The sequence below is a fragment of the Vombatus ursinus genome, unplaced genomic scaffold, assembly GCF_900497805.2.
Source record: "Vombatus ursinus unplaced genomic scaffold, bare-nosed wombat genome assembly UNPS02014812.1, whole genome shotgun sequence".
NCBI classification, from domain to species: Eukaryota; Metazoa; Chordata; class Mammalia; order Diprotodontia; family Vombatidae; genus Vombatus; species Vombatus ursinus.
Window position 1 is genome coordinate 2,317,968 of NW_020954590.1, and position 20,643 is coordinate 2,338,610.

The following is a 20,643-nucleotide window of genomic DNA, read 5'->3' on the forward strand; positions in this document are numbered from 1 at the left end:
TGAACCGATTAGCCTTAGGGTCATTAATAGCAGATGCTTCTCTGATCTATGTGTTACTTGTTTCCTAAGTGACCGTAAAGCTGGTAGTTCTGTCCCTCTACTGGGCAGACAGGAATGATAAAGGTATTTCTGTTATCCCCCACGTTTAATACAGCTAAAATCAACAAACATTCATTAAGCTCCTACCATTTATCAGGCCCTATTGCAGGTACTTGGGCAAGAAAGACAAAAATGATGCAGTTACTGGTCATCTTTTTCCTTTAGCCTCTCCTATGCCTATCTCCGTGATTTCTCTTTTGCCCTCTGGGAGCAACAGGAGCAGTAGCACCTTTCCTGCTTGATTATGCTACAACTGTTCTGAGCTCTCCTACCTTGGGAAAACTAACTTTAAAATTACATGAAGCAGAGATGAAATAATAATTGAAGGAGATAGAGGGGAAACTCTTTGCATAAGAACCTCTTAGACAAAATTGCACTTACAGCATTATTTTACCTCTGGGCAGCATAAATATAAAATGAGAAAGACACCCTACCTAAATATTGACATGGGCAAGTGGTCAGTGGAATTCATTTTCCCTAACTTAGATTAGGGAACTTTAGTTGAGAAAGTCAAATCAATAAGTTTTAGAGCTGCTGGGTAGCCCTTTTGTCTATCAGGGAGGATCCCTTAGATTTACTGACAATAGAGGTGAAGTGGACTAGTCAGATGCACATTGATAAGGGCAACCTTTATCAGCAAGAGTAATAATGCTTTCTGAATCAGCACTGGTGTCTGCAGTGGTGATGGCAATAGCGAGGGGAAAAGATTTCAGCATCCAAGCAGTGGAGAAGTAGAAAGTGCCAAAAGAGAAACGCAGAGCTGTGGCAAGGTTGTGGCTTTGGAGAACGATGATTACAGAAGCAGAGGACAGCAGAGGGGGAGCTTCGTGATCATATCAAGGAGATATAATTAAAAGAATTTACAGCAGCTGTTGTTGAAAGGTAGAAACATGAGAATTCAGACAAGAGAGGTTTTCCCAGCTGTAACCCAAAGCAAACTACACAGAAACCGCTCCTTACTTCAGCGGAGCAAGAGTTTTCTGAGGTTTTAGTCCTTTACCTATTGGAACAGGAGTCTGTGTTACTGTCATTTGCATTTGGAGCCTGAAATGATCCTTTTCCATGATTTGTTTACTATGATTTACTCTGTTATTACTTATTTTGTTCTTCTTTTCCAATGAAGTATTTTGTTATCTTGATTTATGGTTTATACATAGTCTGTGGGTAAGTTCAAATCCAGCATCAGACACTTACTAGCTGCATGACTCTGGGTAAATTACTTTCCTTCTGTCTGCCTCAGTTTTTTCAACTATAAAATAGGGATAAAAATAGCACCTGCCTCTCAGGGTTTTTCTGAGGATCAAATGAGATATTTGTAGAGCACCTACCACAGAACCTGGCATATAGTAAGCACTTAATAAGTGCTTGTTTCCTTCCTTTCCTTCCTTCCTCTATTACCCTTTGACAGACCTATAACTTAGATTCTTCAAAGATTGTTGTATTTCAGGCTATAGAGTAATATACCATCACCAAAAGATATATATTATATTCATCTCAAACTTCTAGATTATGAATATTTAACACAGGTCCAGAAATAAGTAGGAAAAAGCAGATTATTTTAGATAACATTTGGGAAATTGTGTAGTACTTTTTAAAAAAAAATGATTTTTTATTATCTTGGCATAAAGAACTCCAGGCAAAGAAATTCCCTCTTTCAATGCGGGTTGCCACCTGATCTACAACTTATAATCTTAGAGATTTCTGGAGCACTGAAAAGTTAAGTGACTTGCCCAGGATCACAAAGTTAGAATGTGTCAGAGGAAGTATTATTTTAGGTCTTCTTGACCCTCATTGAGGATCTCTGATATACTATATATGCAAAACTTTCATTGACCTCTAACCCGCTCACTGATGCAAAAGACTACCTTATAGTATCAATATTTTTGCACTTAAAATATTGAGATAAAGAGTGAGGATACATTGTGTATATTTACAACAGTTTGAAATTAACTTGTTTATAGATACTGAAAAATGGTGTACTGAAAGAAATATTTTTGTTTTACTAATTTTTACAATTTCCTACAGAAATTTAACTTATATAAAGCAATCATCACATTGAGGATGCTAAAAAAAACCTAAAATAACCAATAAACAGTTCTTCTTTGAGGAGGTTGGACCAGATGACCGCTAAAGACCATTCAAGTTCCAATGATCCTTGGAAAAAGGAAAGACATGGCAGGCAAAGGCAATACCACTTTAGGATATAAACTCACTTGTCAAATACTATGGACAAGTATGATAAAAAGTTTATGAGTACTAGCACCTCAAACAACAGTAAAAAACTAATGAAGAGAAGAACAAATTGACGGAAAGCTTAATGGAAGGGCCAACTAAGGCAGCTAAGTGGCATAGTGGATAGAGTTCTGGGCGTAAAAGAAGGAAGACTTGATTTCAAATCCTGTATAAAGCAATTACTTTGTAACCCAGGCCATATAACTTCATTTTCTCAGCCTCTGTTTCTTCCTCCATAAAATTAGAAGATTGGACTTAAGATTTCTTCCATCTCTATGACCGTATGGACCAAGACCATTTACAGATTAAATTGAAATGAGAACAATCCACAAAAATGGGGCATTCGTTACCATTTTTAAACTATATGTTATCAATGATAGTAAAGTCACCATAATTACACTTTACTACCTCAGGTCTGATGTTTTTAGTTGTTGACTTGTCTACTATACAAGGAGATGGAAATGGCAATTAAGAAAATGAGGTCAAGAAGAGCAACTAAATGAGACAAGCCTACAGGAAAAACAATCATTCTAGATATGACCCAATTTTGAAAGCACTGAAGGACTGATTTTCAATTTACCTCAAAATGAGATGATAAAGAATCATGAACAATGATTCAATCATGATAAAGAATCATGAACAATGAACAAAAAAAAAATCACGAACAATGTTATTACCAAAAAAAGAGGAATTAAGAGAACATCACTGAATGATTGATTAGAATGTAGAGTAAAATTACTTTCTTAAGACTTTCCTTCAGCAAAGTGTATTACTTGTGAAGATTATAGATACCTTTGTTGAACTGTACTAAATTATGAGTATCAAAAAATCCTGCAAGTAAGGAGGCTTTCCAGATATTTCTGTTTGAAGATGATGTTGTCCTGATAACATCAAGCACTAGAATAATTCAGACCTTCCTCAAAGAAATAAAAAAACCTAATCATACACATGGTAAATACCTAATGCCCATTTCTCAGATTATGACAGATAGATGGAGTTTCTTGAAGTAATCTATTTAAAATCTCTGACAGGTACTGGACAATGAGCTGAGTAAAGAATAGAAAAAAGAAACTAGGCTAGAAAACTGCATTTGGGAAATTTCATAGTGTTTATAATGACTACCAACATTTTCTCCCCTCATTTGGATACCACAATCCCTAAAGAACCAAAATTGTAGGTGAATTAGAGTACTGAAAAGACACATGGTGAGTGAAAGTAGGTTGTAGCATATTACTAAGGAAGGATTACATACAAGAAGTCTCTTTCTCTCTCATTCTCAATCTCTCTCTCTCTCTCTCTTTCTCTCTCTCTCTATCTCTCCCCCCCTCTTTCTTTCTATCTCTCTATGTGTATATATGTCTATCTGTCTATCTATCTATCTATCTATCTATGAACACACACACACACACACACACACACACACACACACACACACACACATACACACACATTTCTCCAAGTCTGCAGCTTGGTTGTTATAATGATCTCCTAGCACATAAACTCCATGTAGCAATGAAGATTGGCAATTCACTTTCAATTAATAGTCTTAGGGAGTTGGTGTATGCACATGTATGTGTATGTGTATGTGTGTGCATATGAAAGGTTAAGCAACCTACCCATGGTCTCAAAAGTAGTATATGTCAGATATAAGACTTGTACTCATGTATTCCTGACTCTGACACAAGCTCTCCATGCAATGTGCTACACTACTTTTCAACATAAAGGATATCATCCATGAAATGAATGAGTAGAAGAAATAAATGCTGGGTGTCATGGAGTAGGAGGAGGGTAGCCTCTATCTACTCTGAATATATTTTGTATGTACATACCTATTTAATTACATGCTGCCTCCCCCATTCAAATGTATGCTTCTTGAAGGCAGCTTTTTTTTTTTTTTAACTTTCTTTGCATCCCCAGTGCTTAACACAGTGCCTGGAAAATAATAAGCACTTCAGAAATGCTTGCTAGTCACTCTCTGGAACAAGTAAACAACCTAAGAACTTTGTTAGCATCTATGGAACATTAAGCAACCTAAATGAAGGCTTCCAGAACATGCGGGTAAACTTTCTCTGGTGATTTTATAGGGATGGGAATTCCAGAGAAAGAATGAGAAGGCAAGGAAAGTTCACAATATGTCCCACTTGAGAAAGTACCCAAATCAATGAAATTGCCGATCCATGAAGAATGGAAGGAAGTATGCAAATGTATCACCCAGGAGCCTTTACCAGAAATGGCTGTGTCAGACTTTTTCGGTTGTCACAAGCTATCAAAGAACCCATACTTTAGTCTGGGGGCTGTAAGCATAGAAGAAAATAGCATCTGGGCTCTGCTGATGACTTTTAGTGCAAATCTCACATGGCCACAGCTTGTTGCTGATTATTCTTGGCAGATTTTTTTTTTTCTGTATTAAATCTGTTTCTGTGTAAAAGACATTGGGGATGGTTCTCCTCTTGTTACACCTACATAATTTCCATTGACACTAATGGGGCACTACACAGAGATCAAATACACAGATTGCATTGGCTAATTGTCTGGTAGCTGTTGTAACATAAGTGTATACAAATAGATTTTATGTGAGATCTTTCTGCCAAGTGTTTCTAACACATAAAATAAATAAAACACTCAATTCTTCAAGCAATCAATCACATTGGAAAGCAGATTGCTACTATCGATGGAGTTTGTTCTCTTTTCTACCTAGTCAATTAATTCTCTTTGAGAATGAAAGGACTCTACAAAAAATTATCTTTTAAAAGGGTTCATTTTAAAATGTAACATAAAATATTTGTTAGTTTGTAATAAACACAGTAATGGTTCTAATTGGCTTAGAATTACAGTACTATAATTGTCATTAAAAATTTTGGAATGTACCATGGTTGGAACAAAATCTTGTTGCATCTGGATGCTAATCCTTCCAGTGATTCAGGCTCACACTCACCGTACATATCCATTCTGTTGCCAAGTCTTGTTTTTTCTAACTTCTCATCATCAGTCACCACCCTGGTGCAGGCCCCCAATCATCTAATTCATAGATGATTGAAGTACAATTTTTGTTTTGGTCTCACTACTATTTCTTTCCTCACTCCAGTCCATCATGCACTCAGTTGACAAGGTACTTTTTTTGTTTGTTTGTTTGTTTGTTTGTATTTTTGGCTAAGCAATGGAGTTAACTGACTTGCCTAGGGTCACAGAGCTAGTAAGTGTCAAGTGTCTGAGGCTGAGTTTGAACTCAGGTCCTCCTGACTCCAAGGCCGGTGCTCTACCCACTGCACCACCTAGCTGTCCCATAAGATGCTCTTAAAGCAGGGTTCTGACCATAATGCTTCTTTTTCCTTCTGCCTCTAGACTCCATAGATCCTTATTACCTCTTGGATCAAATATAAAATCGTATTTGGCTTTTAAAGTCCTTCACAACTTGACCCTTTCCTACATTTCCAGTCTTCCCACACCTTACTTCTCTTTATTACTCTTTGATCCAGCAAGACTGGTCTTCTTGCTGTCCCAAACACAGGATACTCCGTTTCCTAGCTTCATCCAGGCTGTCACCCCATGCTTGAACTTTCTTCCTCTTTAATTCCATCTCTTGGTCCCTCTGGTTTCTTTCATGTCTCTCTTCAAATCTTACCTTCTGAAGAATCTTTTCCTCTTCCTCCCACCACAACTTTCCTTCAGATTACCTCCTATTTACACCATATAACTCTTTTATTCACTTACGTATTTGCGTGTCGTCCTCTAGGGAGCACAGTGGATAGAGCACTGGGCTTAAAATCAAGAAGACTCTTCTTCCCAAGTTCAAATCTGGCCTCAGACACTTACAATCTATGTGGCCCTGGGCAAGTCACTTAACCCTATTTACCTCAGTTCCTCATCTGAAAATGAACTGGAGAAGGAAACAGCAAACCACTCCAGTATCTTTGCCAAAAACAAAACAAAACAAAACAAAAATCCAAATAGGGTCATGAAGAGTCGGACTTGAATGAACTCTATTATTAGACTATGAGTTTTATGAGTACATAGACTGTTTTTACCTTTTTTTATATCACTAGCATTTTACACAGTGTCTGGCATATTGTGAGCACTTGATAAATCCTTGTTGTTTCTGTTGCTGTGGTTGATGATGATGATGATGATGATGATGATGATGATGATGATGATGATGATGATGATACTCAAATGGTGATTACAGCATGGCTTTCTGGTACTAAACTCATTGAAGTTCCTGTTCATGCTGTTTCAGATTCCCTTTGCTGGATCTTCCTCCACATCATGCCCTCTAACTGTAGGTATCTCTCAGAGCTCTGTCCTGAACCGTCTCCTCTTTGCCCTCCACTGCACAACTTCACTTGGTGATCTCACCAGCTCCCTTGGATTTAATTACCATCTCTATGCTGATGATTCTCATATATACTTATGTTGCCCCAACGTTTCTGCCAACTTCCAATTTCACATCTTCAACTGTCTTTCAGACATTCCAAACTGGGTGTTCAGTAGACATGTTAAAAACAAAATGCCCCAAACTGAACACATTGTCTGTCCCTCTGGACTCCCCCCCTTCCAAACTTCCCTATTCCTTTGGAGGGCACCAACATCCCCCCAATACTCCAGGCTCCCCCGCTGAGGCCTGTCAATTTCACCTTTGCAACATCTCTCAACTGCTTTGTGTTCTCTCCTCCGATACTGCCACCACACTGGTACAGACACTCATGTGTCTGGACTATGGCATAGCCTGGCGCTAAGTCTGCCTGCTACAAGTCTTCCTACACCAGCTCATCCCCCATTCAACCACAGCAGTGATTTGCCTAAAGCGCAGGTCCTATCATGTTTTAATCACACATCCACACTAATTCACTTTCCCCTTTCCACTCCCACTACTGCTCAATAAACTCTATTGTCTCCCTATCACCTCTAGGATCAAATAGGAAATTCTTAATGTAGTGTGCAAAGCTCTTTATAACCTATCCTCTCCACTCTTTTAAGTCTTCTTATACTTTGTAACCCCTCTATGTATTCTTCCATCTAGTGACACTGGCCTTCTTGCAGTTCATCTCTCGTCTTTGGGAATGTTCTCTGTCTGGCCCACACACCTAGAATGCTTTCTCTCCTCATGGCTCCCTACTGGCTCCATCCAAGTCTCAACTAAAATCTGACTTTCCACAGGAAACCTTTCCTACTCTCCCTTAAATCTAATACTTCCCTTTCTTAATTGTTTCCTAATTATCTTGTAAATAGTTTGTTTGTATATGTTTGCTTGTTGTCTCCTCCATTAGACTGTGAGCTCTTGGATGGCAGGGGCTATCTTTTGCCTTTCTTTGTATCCACATTGCTTAGCACATTGCCTGGCACTTAGTAGGTGCTTAATAAGTCTTTGTTGTCTGAGTAATGAACCTCTGTTCATATCCTCTTACTCATTTTTCTTTGTATTTTTCCCTAGTTTACTTTGATTTCTCTAGTATAAAATTAGTGCCTTATTAGGGTATAGAATGGATCCTTGCCAAGGCAGATAAGTAAGTATGCTAGAGAGGTACATGGAAGCACTGAATGATTAAGTGATTTACAGAAGGCCAGGCAACTTATTTGTGCCAGAAGCAAGACTTGAACTCTGATCTTGACTTGAAGGCTGGTGTTTTGGCAGATGATTCTGTTAAAAATTATTTACAGGGGGAAAAAACAGATCAAATTCCATCCCAGACTGGAATCTACAAACATTTTCTTTTCTAGTTGTTATCACTATTATAAATACTCAAATTAATCAAAAAGAACAAATGAAGAAAGATTATCTGCATCCAGAGAAAGAACTGATAAATAGAAGTATGTATAGAATAATTTTACATATGGGGGTGTGTGTGTGTGTGTCTAATGGTAGCCATCTCTAGGGTCAGGGGGAAAGGGAAGGAAAAAAAAGAAATTTACATGATAATTTTGTTGTGAATTTGAAAGGAATAGCAAGCTGTGCATAGGAGATTTGCAGTTAAATGTACAATCATCTTTTTTATTGTACTATGTTATGGAAATGCTTGTTTCATTCCATCTATTAAAAATAAAATTTAATAATGAAAAAAATTACTCCTATGTCATTAACCAGTTGTTTGCTATATTCAAATGAAAATAATTTCATTAAAAAATTTTAACCACATCCAGAACCTCCCAACTGTCTTAAAGTATTGATGTTATATAGGCATGTAGCTTCTGTATAGTTAACTGTCTTTTCTTTCTCTTGCTTTTTTTTGTTTGTTTGTTTTACTTCTGAACCATGCTTTACGCAATATTTTTTACCTTCCTTCTTCAGAACCCCCCTTTTCTTTCTTCTTCTAAAGTTAATTTGTATTATTTTCAATCAATGCAAAATCTCACTTGTTCTCTAGTCTATTGAGAAAGAAACAAAACTAAAACCCTTTTAACAAATGTGAATATCCAAGGAAAGAAATTGTTTGCTTTGGGCATGTCAAAAAAATCTAAATCTGAACTCTGAGTTCATATCTTCTTTATCAGGAGGTGGGTGTCATGTTTCATCATGAATCCTATGGAACAAATTGGTTATTGTGTTGATCAGAGTACCTTAGACTTTCAAAGTTACTTTTCTTTATTGTTATAGTATAAATTATTCTCCTGTCTCTGATAACTTCACTATCAGTTCATCACTATAAGTATTCATGGGTTTCCCTGAAGCCATCCCCTTCATCATTTCTTTAAAGCATAAAAATATTCTATCACATTCATATTTCATTACTTGTTCAACTATTTTCTAATTTATGGGCATCTGCTCATTTTCCAATTCTTTGCCCCCACAAAAATTGTATTATAATTATATATTATTTTGCATCCCAAGAGTTTGTTTTACTAAGGACTAACATATTGCTTAATCTACCTTATCTCTATTCTTCCTTTCCCTTTTCCCTCTTGTTTTCCTATTGAATGAAATATATTTCTATAGCCAACTGTGTGTGTATATTCTCTCCTTTGATTGGTTCAAATGAGAGTGAAATTCAATTGTTGCTCCCAAAGCCTCTACCTTTTATTCCTCCTTTTTTGTATAGACTTCTATTTGTATATCCATATTATGTGAGGTAATTTTCCCATCCTTCTTCTTTTTTGCTCCTAATCTATTTTTCTTCCCCTCACTTTCTATTCTTCCTTTTTAAGGCCATCAAATTATAACATAATCACTCCCAGATTGTCTGTCTGTTTAAACTCCCTCTATCACTCCTAATGATGATAAGGTTCTGAGGGACACATGTCATCTCTCAATATTAGATTCTAAACCATTATTCTTGTTCAGTCCCTTATGATAGCTTTTACCTCTTATGTTTCTCTTGAATCCTGTTTTGCACTTCAAAGTTCTGGCTTTTCATCAGGAATACTTGGAAATTCTCTATTTCATTAAGGACCATTTTTTTTTCCCTTATAGGAATTGTCCTAGGTAAGTTATTCTTGTTTGTAAGCCCATAAGAGTTGCCTTCTGGAATATCATATTCCAAGCTCTTCACTCATTGCTAAAGTAGACCCTAAATTACATATTATTATGTCTTCAGTTTTTGGATTTTTTTTTTCTTTCTGGCTGAGTGCAGTAATTCCCCCCCCCCCCCTTTTGACCTGAAAGCTCTGGATTTTGGCTAACATTTTCATGGGAGTTTTTATTTGAGGATTGAATTCTTTCCGCTTCTACTTTATTCTCTGATTTTAAGAGATGTAGAAAGTTTTCTTTCATAATTTCTTGAAATATAATATATAGACTCTTTTTGTCATGGATTTTTGGGAAGTTCAATGCTCCTTAAATTATCTCTCCTTATTATGTTTTCCAGGTGATTTTTTTTTACTATGAAATAGCTTATATTTCCTTCTTTTTTTCAGTCTTTTGACTTTTAAAAAATATTCCTTTTTGTCTCATGGAATCATTGGCTTCTATTTGGTTCATTCTAATATTCAGGAAATTTATTGCTTTGGCAAGATTTTATACCTCTTTTGCCAAGCTGTTAATTCCCTTTCCAACTCTTTCTTCCATAGCTCATTTCCAATTTTTCCCTCTAGTACTTTCTTTTCATTTATAGAAAAGCATTTTGACTCTTAAAAAAATCTCTTGATTTGTTTCTTCTAGTAATTCTAGTTGAATTTGTGCCCAAGCTGTACATTGTTTGTTTCTTTAAGCTTTGCTTATAAATATTTTGGAGTCACTCTCTTCCTCTGGGGATATGACTTAAACTTCTCTGTCACCATAATAGCTTTTTTATGGTGGGATTATTTTTTGTTTGTTTGTTTGCTCATTCTTCAAGCCTGCTGCCTGACCTGGTCTTGATGTTAGGGCCAGGTTCGGTGTGCTTCTGGGGGCAATGTCCAAGCCTGCATATGTATCTTCTCAAGTCTTGTGAACCTACCTTTAAGGAAAGGATGATGAAGGGCTTCCCATCAATGTCCAAGAACAGGTGACATACTATCTGGGATATAAGGACAAACTAGACAAACTGAGAAAGGAAGCCTTCAGGCTTCTACATGGAACCAAGCAAAAAAATTCTAACTATGTCTAAGCAAACAAGAGCAGTCATTTACCCATTTGTTACATGTGCTTTCTAAACTTGAGTCCATTTTCCCTTAGATTCCATGTGTATTTACGGGAGAAATGTTTCAGACTTTTTTTTACAGGGATTTATAGGGACATTTTTTTTTTAGGCAATTGGGGTTAAGTGACTTGCCCAGGGTCACACAGCTAGTAAATGTCAAGTGTTTGGTCTGAGGCCAGATTTGAACTCAGGTCCACTTGACTTCAGGGCCAGTGCTGTATCCACCACTTAGCCCTTCATGGAATGGGTGGATAAGAACAATTTGTTCTAACGGCCATGAAGGTGGCTGAAGCAGGTGCTGTGGAATGCTTATAGCTTGTTCAGACATCAAAGATGTCAAGGTATCCAACTGCATCCTGGGCCATCACTTTGATGACTTTGGAGGAGAGAGTGAGGCTGACACTTTATGTAACTCTGCCTCACTTAAATCCAATTCATGTTCGAATCAATACATTGCCCTGTGATGTCATCGGTCCTCTTCCAAAATAAAGAATGAACAACATTGCTAAGCACTGAGAATATAAAGAAAGGCAAAAACGAGTCCATGTTCACAGTCTAATGGAATGACACACTCCTTCCAGGAGCAATGGTGAGATTTAAATGATTATGGTTCTAGAATGTAAGAAGGGAGGGGTTAAGAGCTGTCTGGAAGATGCCCTGGGTATGACATGTGAATCTGAATACTGTAATTCATGAATATGTTCATAGAGTAAAAATAGGCAAAAAGGTTTAAAAAAAACCCTGGCTTTCACAAGACCTAATCTTAAAATATACAAGATCCTGTGATTTAGAATTGGAAGGGAATTAAGAGATAATCTTTAGAAATCCTCAATTAATTGAAGAGTTGTCATGTGATAAAGAGCTTACTGTTTACTTATTCTCTTTGGCCTTAGAGGGCCTAGTCAGAAAGAGTAGAAATTGTAGAGCATCAGATTTGTAATGAAAACATTTCTAAAACTTAAAGTTGTCCAAAAGTGGTTAATGGGCTGGCTGGAAAGACAGTCATTTACCTCTTAGTGGAGATCTTCAGGAAAAAGCCAGGTTATTACTAATTATCAATGATGTCACAAAGAGATCCTTAGGTAAGCGGTAGTCTAGATCAAATCAGAAGTTCTATCTAACACTGAGATTCCAAATTTTTTGTGAAATAGGAAGAAGATGAACTTGGAGGAAGTCTTTATGCTTTCTATATTGATGATTTCCAAATTTACATTTCTATCCCTGACCACTCAGAGGCCCTTCAGTTCCACATTTATGTCAAGGCATGTCCATTTTTTCACCCAAACTCATTATTTCTCAAACCAACCTTGCCATCTTTCCACCAAACTTATCACTCTCTATTATTGCTGGCTCTCTTTCGCTCCTTCCAGCCTCCCTCCTTTCCTCTCCCTTTCCCTCTCTTTCTCATCCTCTCTTTCCTTCTCTCCTTCCCTCTCTCTCCCTCCTGCTCCTCTTTCTGCTCATCTCTCTCTCTCTCTCTCTCTCTCTCTCTCTCTCTCTCTCTCTCTCTCTCTCTCTCTCTCTCTCTCTCTTCCTCTCTACCATTTTTTCTCTCTCTCCTCCTCACTCCCTTACTCTCTCTATATTCCTCCTCTCCCCGTCTCTCCCTATCTCTCTATCTCTCTCCCTACTTCTCCTTCCCTCCTTCCCATGCAGGATTGATGTTCTCCAAAGCTAGAAATTTCATTTATTAATCATATCCTATTAAATGCCAAGCCCTTTCAGTTTTTTATGTATCCCTTAGAATTAGATTTACTTTTTTCCCCTTCCTTCCAGATAGAAAAGTCTATACTCATTTTCTTGTGCTTAAATAACTTAAACATCATTTGGCAACTTTGTCTCTTTATTTTACCTAGTATTATGCTCAGTTATAGGAACCACATTTTAGTAAAGAAATTGATAAAGTAGAGTATCCAGAGTAAGACCACAAGAATGCTGAGTTCATGTCATATGAGAACTAGTTGAAGAAACTGGGGACATTAAACCTGGGAAAGTGAAAATTTCAGGATGAAATGTTAGTTGTCTTCAAATACTTAAAGGTCTGCCTTTCTTAAGACTTTGAAAAGGCATCTATACTATGTGCCTCTGCTTCCCTTCTTCTTACTCTCTCCTAAACCTTCAATGCACATTATTCAATAAAATTGCTCTTTGCAAAATTATAGTCTTTTAATTGCTCAATCTAATGTTCTTATTCCTCATCCATCTTGATCTTTCTGCCACATTGACACTGTTGGTCACCTTCTATAGGACACTCTTTTTGTTCTGGATTTTCATGACACTGCTGTCTTGTTTCTCCTCATAACCATATGACCCTTTCTCATTCTCCTTTGCTGGACCATCATCTTTGTCATGTCCCTCTACTATGGGTATTCCCCCTCTCAACTCTCTGTCCTTGATCCTATTATTCCTTTTACTTTCATTTGGGGATTTAATCATCTACCTTAGGTTTAAGTATCATCTCTATGCAGATCATTGCAAGATCTATATCTCTAACTTACATCTTTTTTCTGAGCTCTAATCCCACATTTTCAACCTCCTACTGGACATTTAGAACCAGAAGTCCCTTAGTTGAATTTCAAAGGCAACACAACAAAAAAAGACATTGTTTTCTCTGCCCATTCCCCAATAATTAACCCTCTCAATGTCCCCACTATTCTTGAGGGCACCACCATATAGTTACCCTGACTCACAGTTATAGCATTGTTCTTGACTCTTTAATCATACTCAGCCCACATATCCAAACAATTGTCAAATGCTGTTTTTTTTTACCATCACATCATCTTTCTTGTACTTCCCTTCTCTTCTCTTATAAAGTCAATACCCCAGTTAGAACTTTCATCATCTTTTTCCTGAACTAATTGCCTTATGGTTTTCCCATTCCAGTTTATCCTCCACATAGCTGACAAAGTGATTTTTCTGAAGCACAGGTCTGTCCAGGTTTAATAAAATCCATTAGCTTCTTATTACTCTTGGTATCAAGTAGAAAGTCTTCTATTCGTACCTGGATCGTTCCTTATTTTTTCAGTCTTATGGTTTACTTCTCACCATATATTTTATGATCCAACTACAATTGTCTATTTGCGGTTTCTCAAACAAAGCACACCATCTCCCATCTTCATGACTTTGTACTGGCTGACCTCCAAGCCTATAACACCCTCCTACCTCACCTGTATCTCTTGACATCCCTGGCTTACTTTAAGACTCAATTCAAATGTCACTCTCTGCAAGAAGCCATTCCTGGTTTTTCCATCCACTTGAGTTTTTTCTTCTAAGGTTATTTTCCTTCTACTCTTTTAGTATCTCATTACTTTTTTATTCATATGTTTCCTTTTTTTTTACTTGTAAGCTTCTTAAAGAAACGGACTACTCATATATTTTGCCTTTTTATCTTTGCCACTTAGCATGGGCCTTGACACATGGAAAGTAAATAATAAATGTTTGTTAACTAAGTGACATATAATAGGGATGAGACTTGTTTTGCTTGGCAATATTGGGCAGAATTAAGAACTATGGGTAGAAAAGTTACATGCAAATTTAGGTTTGATGGAGGGGAAAAAAATCTCTCAACAGTTAGAAGTACCTGTCAAAGTGGAGTGGATTTCTATATGTTCTATTTGCCATCAACAGAAATCTTTAAGCAAAGCCTGGAGTTGTCAGATATATCACATAAAGGGCATTCTAATTCAGGTATATTTTGTGCCAGAAGGACTTTGAATCCCTTTCAACAAGGTAAATGTTTAATAAGTGGCTCTCTGAGTGAAAATATATATGTATGAAATAATTTTTACCTATGTTATTATTATTATTATTATATGAGGTTAACTTATATTATTAACATTTGCTCCACCACTTTTGTACATCTTGATAATCAACAAAATAATAAATTAAGCCCTGATTTGTAGCATTTGTCAATTTCTAAGGTGAAAATGCTCACACTAAAAATTTAACAATTGGGTCTTGGGAACTCATCTGAGAGACTCCAACACACTGCTTTCACCTCTTATACTCTGATTCTGAGCTGAGGAAAAAAACAGAGCCAGAGCATCTAATGAAGTTCAAGTCATTATCTTTCACTGGGATTCAGACTGTTTGGTGTGAAAACAAGGAGCTTTAATTTGTAGGATGTAGAAAGGATAAAGCCAGGAGTATCCATCTTTAGCAAATCAGGACTCAGGAAACATGGAAAATTCAATGTGGCAAGGATTTATTCCATAGAAGATCTATGCTTTGTTTGCTACAGGACTGCTGGGAGTCTTCTACTTGTCAAGTCGACCTCATCCACGCAGGACTGATGACCCTCAGCCAGCACTGAGGGAAAAGTCCGCCAGTCTTTACAAGTGAAACCTTGAGATTTATCAGTGGTAATCATAGTGCTCAGCCCCATGAAGTTGAAAAGCATCTCCCATTGCCAAGGGTAGGTAATTCTTCACAGTTTGTGAACAGTATTTTGATCCTCAGGTACTGTAAGAAACAACTTAAGGAAAATTTATCAGGTTATGTTATACAGATACTGCACTTTTTTAGAAGAGACTTGCAACAAAAAGTCCCAAGACCAGAGGAGTTTAGCCATCTATTTCTCCAGGGTGTTATTCTTTGATTCTGTAGCATTCATCTCATTGACACTTTAACTAAGTAGGCTAGTACTTCATCATTTAATGGTCACTTTTTATTTTATTTATGTTTTTTATTCTTCAGATACCTTAGTAGTAATTTTTCCCTCTTTCACCAAAATATTTTGTGCTCTCAAAGAAAAAAAAAGAGATAAATTAATAGATTAGATAGAAAGATAGATAGATAGATAGATGGAGGGAAGGAAAGAAGGAGTCTCTTTTAATCCAAATTGGGATATTCTTCTAATTTGTATCAGATTGCCAATATTCCCTGAAATTGCCACTCTGTGTGTGTTTGCATACACACACACACACACACATATTATAACACACATATGCACACATAGGTATAAATGTATGTATTTATGCCTTGCAATAACCTCAGTTCTTAAACATATATTAATATATACATATATACACATGCATGTATATACATATACATACACATATTTGTGTATGTACATATACATACAGAAATTTTAGATAAGCAAGACATTCAAAATTGAGAAAATCACTGAAGTAAAAGATACGTGATGGAAGTGGTACTTGTTATTGTTCAATCGTTTAGTTGTGTCTGGCTCTTCATGACCCTGTGAATTATACCTTCCATAGAGTTTTCTGGACAAAGATACTAGCATGGTTTGTCATTTCCTTTTCTAGTGGATGAAGTCAAACAGAGGGTTAAAAGACTTGCCCAGGGTCACACAGCTAGTAAGTATCTGAGGTCAGATTTGAATTCCGGTCTTTCAGACTCCAGGTCCAGTACTCTATCCACTAAGCCACCTAGCCGCCTCCTGGAAGTAGTATTTGTTGTTCAGTTTTTTTTTTCAGTCATGTTCAATTCCTCATGACCCCATTTGGATTTTTTTTTTGGCAAAGATACTGGAGTAGTTTGCCATTTCCTTCTTCAGTTCATTTTACAGATGATGAAACTAAGGCAAATGGGATTAAGTGACTTGCCCAGAGTCACATAGCTAGTAAGTATATGAGGCTAGATTTGAACCCATTAGAAGATGGGTCTTCCTGACTCCAGTCTGGTCATTCTATCCATTGTGCCACTTAGCCGCCCTTGGAAACAGTATAGTAAAGTGGAAAAAATACTAAATAGGAGGCAGAGGGTTTGAATTCCAATCCTTATTGTGACTCAGTTTCTTCATTTGTAAAATGAGGAGGTTAGATTACATATCTCTTTTAGCCCTAAATCTATGATTCCTTTAGTTTGCACTTTTTTCAAGTTAATTTTTTTTTCATTTTCTCACACAGTAACTCTCCTCCTCTCTTTTGTTATTTTGTGGGGAATTTATTAGAATTTGTGGTCATGAAATATAGTTAAATTTCTCCAATGTTATTTAAACTCACTGAGCCAAATTTTGTATAATGTGCGTGATATTTCCTGAAAGTATGTTTCCAAAAAGAAAAGGGTCCTAAAGAACTCAATCTGGGATTCTTTCTCATTGATAATTACATTATCTGTGTCCAGCAGCCCAACACCCAGCAATGAATGATCATAATTACAGAAACCTTCATTACTAACACCTAAAATAGAAGCACTGGAATTTTGAAGCTGGGACAGGAATTCCTTTCAAAATTTCCAAAGTTTTTTTTTTTTTCTAAACTGAGAAAACTAAACTCAAATGCCATTAAAAACATTTAATCTCAGTCTTGAACAAGGCCAAAACCCAGTGGGTCACTGGAATACCAGAAAGCCAGTCTTCAGAGAGTCTGTCATGCAAGTTGTGTTTCTATAAAGTAGAGAAAAAAAATAAATTCCTTCTTTCTTCTTTTTGGTCTTCAGTATTTATTTGATGCTCACTGTACACCCTTCACCTCCTCCCATTCCCCATTTTCTCACTTCAGTATAGATTCTCACCTCCTGAAACATTTTTTTCTTCTGCTCTAGCATTTGTTGTGACCATTCTGGCCATGAGAGAAGCTGGCACCCCCAAAGCTTTACTGCAGCAGTTTTTTTGTCTCTTCCTGCTTCATTGTGAATGTGAAAAAAAAATCATCCCACCTGTTTTTGCTTGTTGCTGCAATAGTGACTGCTGCATCAAAGTTGGGCAGCAAGTCTAAGAGCTTACTATTAGAATAAGGCAACTTAAGGTTCTTTCCAAGTACTGCAAGTATAAATTGCAATCATGACAATATTGATTCTCTGTTTCTTTGACATTAAAATACAGTAGAAGAGAATCAGGCTGGAATCAAATGACCAGGGTTCAAGTCCAGGTCGTAATATTTACTAACTATGTGTGACTTTGGACAAATTACTTCAGTTTTCTCAGTGTCAATTTCCATTGACACTTTAAAATGGAAATAATTAAAACTGCACTCCATTTCTCTCTAGGTTGTTGTACATAAAGTGCTTTGCAAATGTTTAGTGAAGTATTAGATAAGCATGAACTACTATTGCATATGTAATATCTTTCTTATTATATATATATATATTTATATGTTTGGAGTTAGGACCAATTTTGAGAAAAAAAAACTGGGAAGTCAGTGAAATTAACATTTAGTGCCCTTCTCTGCCTTGTCACCAAACCATCTTTCCATTTATTTCTGAAATGAGTAAGGAAACTAGATACAGCCAAACTACTTTATGTGTGTCCATTATACCCTGTTACCCCTCTCCTGTACTTCCCTGCAGGGTAAGGTAGATTTCTATACCCTACTGAATGTGTATATTATTTCCTCTTTCAGTTAATTCTGAGAGTAAGGTTCAAGTGTTGCCTGCCCCTCATCTTATTTTCCCTTCCATTGTAAAAGCTTTTTTTGTACCTCTCTTATGTGAGATAATTTACCCCATTCTACCTCTCTCTTCCCCATTGTCTCATTGTATCTCTCTTTCTTACCTCTTAATTAACTGCCCTAATAATGATTAAGTTCTTAGGAGTTATAAGTATCATCTTCCCATATAGGAATGTGAACAGTTTAACATCATTGAATCCCTTATGATTTCCTCTTTCCTGTTTACCTTTTTATGCTTCTCTTGAGTCTTATATTGAAAAGTCAAATTTCCAATGAAGCTCTGGTCTCTTAATCAGGAATTCTTAAAAGTTCTCTATTTCATTAAATATCTATTTTCCCCTGAAGGATTATAGTCAATTTTGCTGGATAGGTGATTCTTGGTTTTAATCCTAGCTCTTTCACCCTTCAGAATAGCATATTTCAAACCCTCTGATCCTTTAATGTGGTAGCTGCTAAATCTTGTGTGATCTGGACTATGGCTCCATGATATTTGAATTGTTTCTTCCTGACTGTTTATAATATTTTCTCCTTGACCTCAGAGCTCTTGAATTTGGCTATAGTATTCCTGGGATTTCTTTCAGGAGGTGATCAGTGGATTCTTTCAATTTCTATTCTACCCTCTGGTTCTAGAGTATCAGGGCAGTTTTCCTTGATAATTTCTTGAAAGATGATGTCTAGGTTCTTTTTTTTTATCATGGCTTTCAGGTAATTCAATAATTCTTAAATTATTCTCTTCTATTGCAGTTAAGTTGTTTTACCAATGAGATATTTCACATTTTCTTCTATTTTTACATTCTTTTGATTTTTTTTTTATTGTCCCTTGATGTCTCATAGAGCCATTAGCTTCTACTTGCTAATGTAGCAAGTTCTCTTCAATGGATTTTTCTGTCTCTTTTACCATTTGATCTATTCTGTTTTTTTTTTCAAAGGTGTTATTGTCTTCAGTATTCAATTGTGCCTCCTTTACCAAGCTTTTGACTCTTTTTTTTCACAATCTTCTTGCATCACTCTCATTTCTTTTTGCAAATTTTCTTCTATTTGTTTTAACAGATTTTAAAAATACCTTTTGAACTCTTCGGTTCTGAACCAATTTACATTTTTCTTTGAGGCTTTGCATGTAGCTGTTTTGACATTGTTGTCTTCTGAGTTTGTGTTTTGCTCTTTCTTGTCACCATAGTAACTTTCTATGGTCAGGTCCTTTTTGTGCTGTTTGCTCATTTTGCTATCTTATTTTTTTATTTTTAACTTTGTGTTAAAATAGGGCCCTGCTCTTGGGGTAGAGGAGCCAATGTCTCAAGTTTCATGTTTTTCATATTACTATTTTCAAAACTAGTTCTGGGGGTCTGCAAGTTTTTAGTTCTTCCAAGGTGGTAGGAGAGGTGTGGTCACTGCTCTTCTGGCCTATGCTGTGGTCTGTGAGTGACCACAAGTACTCTTTTCTGTTCTGAAATTGTGACCAGGGTCCCTGTTCCCCTGTAGCTGCACATTCTAGTGTCTTGGTGTTCCTCTTTGCCCTGGGAATAAAATCTGAAACCATTATTAGCAATGCAACAGAATTCTGCTTCCAGTGCCAGCAAAAGATCCCTAGCTGTCTGCTTCTGACCAGTTGTCCAACCCCCTTACAACCTGTAGGCTGAGAGTTCTAGAAGCCACACCTGCCAACATGTACATGCCCTGTAGAAGTGCTTGCTGGGGCACAGACTGCCTTGGACTGTGCTCCACTCTCATCCCAGTGAGATGAATCTTTCCTGCCAAACTTCTAAGTTGTCTTGGGCTAGAAAATTGTTTCACCCTGTCCTTTTGTTGTTTCTGCCACTCCAGAATTTATTTTCAAGTATTATTTTAACATTATTTGGAAGGGAATTTGGGAGAACTCAGGTGAGTCCCTGCTTTTTCTCTGCATCTTCTCCATCACATTATGTTTATATATTTAGAATCCATTTATAATGACAAAAAGAGGAGAGCAGAGTTTTCATAGTAGGTGGGTAGAGGTTTAATCAAGGACTTATTTGAATAAGTTCTAAAGACTAATACTAAAGACAGAGAACAGTGCCCCCTACAAAAAGACTAAATCTGGGAAATGGAGGTAATGGTTATCTGAGGACCATAGAAAGTTTTGTATTTCTTTATTTAACACCTGCAATGGAATAGCTGAAATATAGATACACTAATAGTCATTACAGGTAGTTTCTTTGAGCTGAGTAAAAAGAGATCTTTTTGTAGTCTTTTCTCTTGGATTGGGAAAAAAAGACAAATGAGAGTAGTATAGATTTGGGTCATTGTGGCATAGCAACCAAGTTATTCTTTGAACATTCTGGCAACAAATGACACATTAACAGGATATGATTACAGTAAGTTAATCAAATGCTGTTCATTGTTCCACTGAGAGGTATAAAACTTTTTTTTTC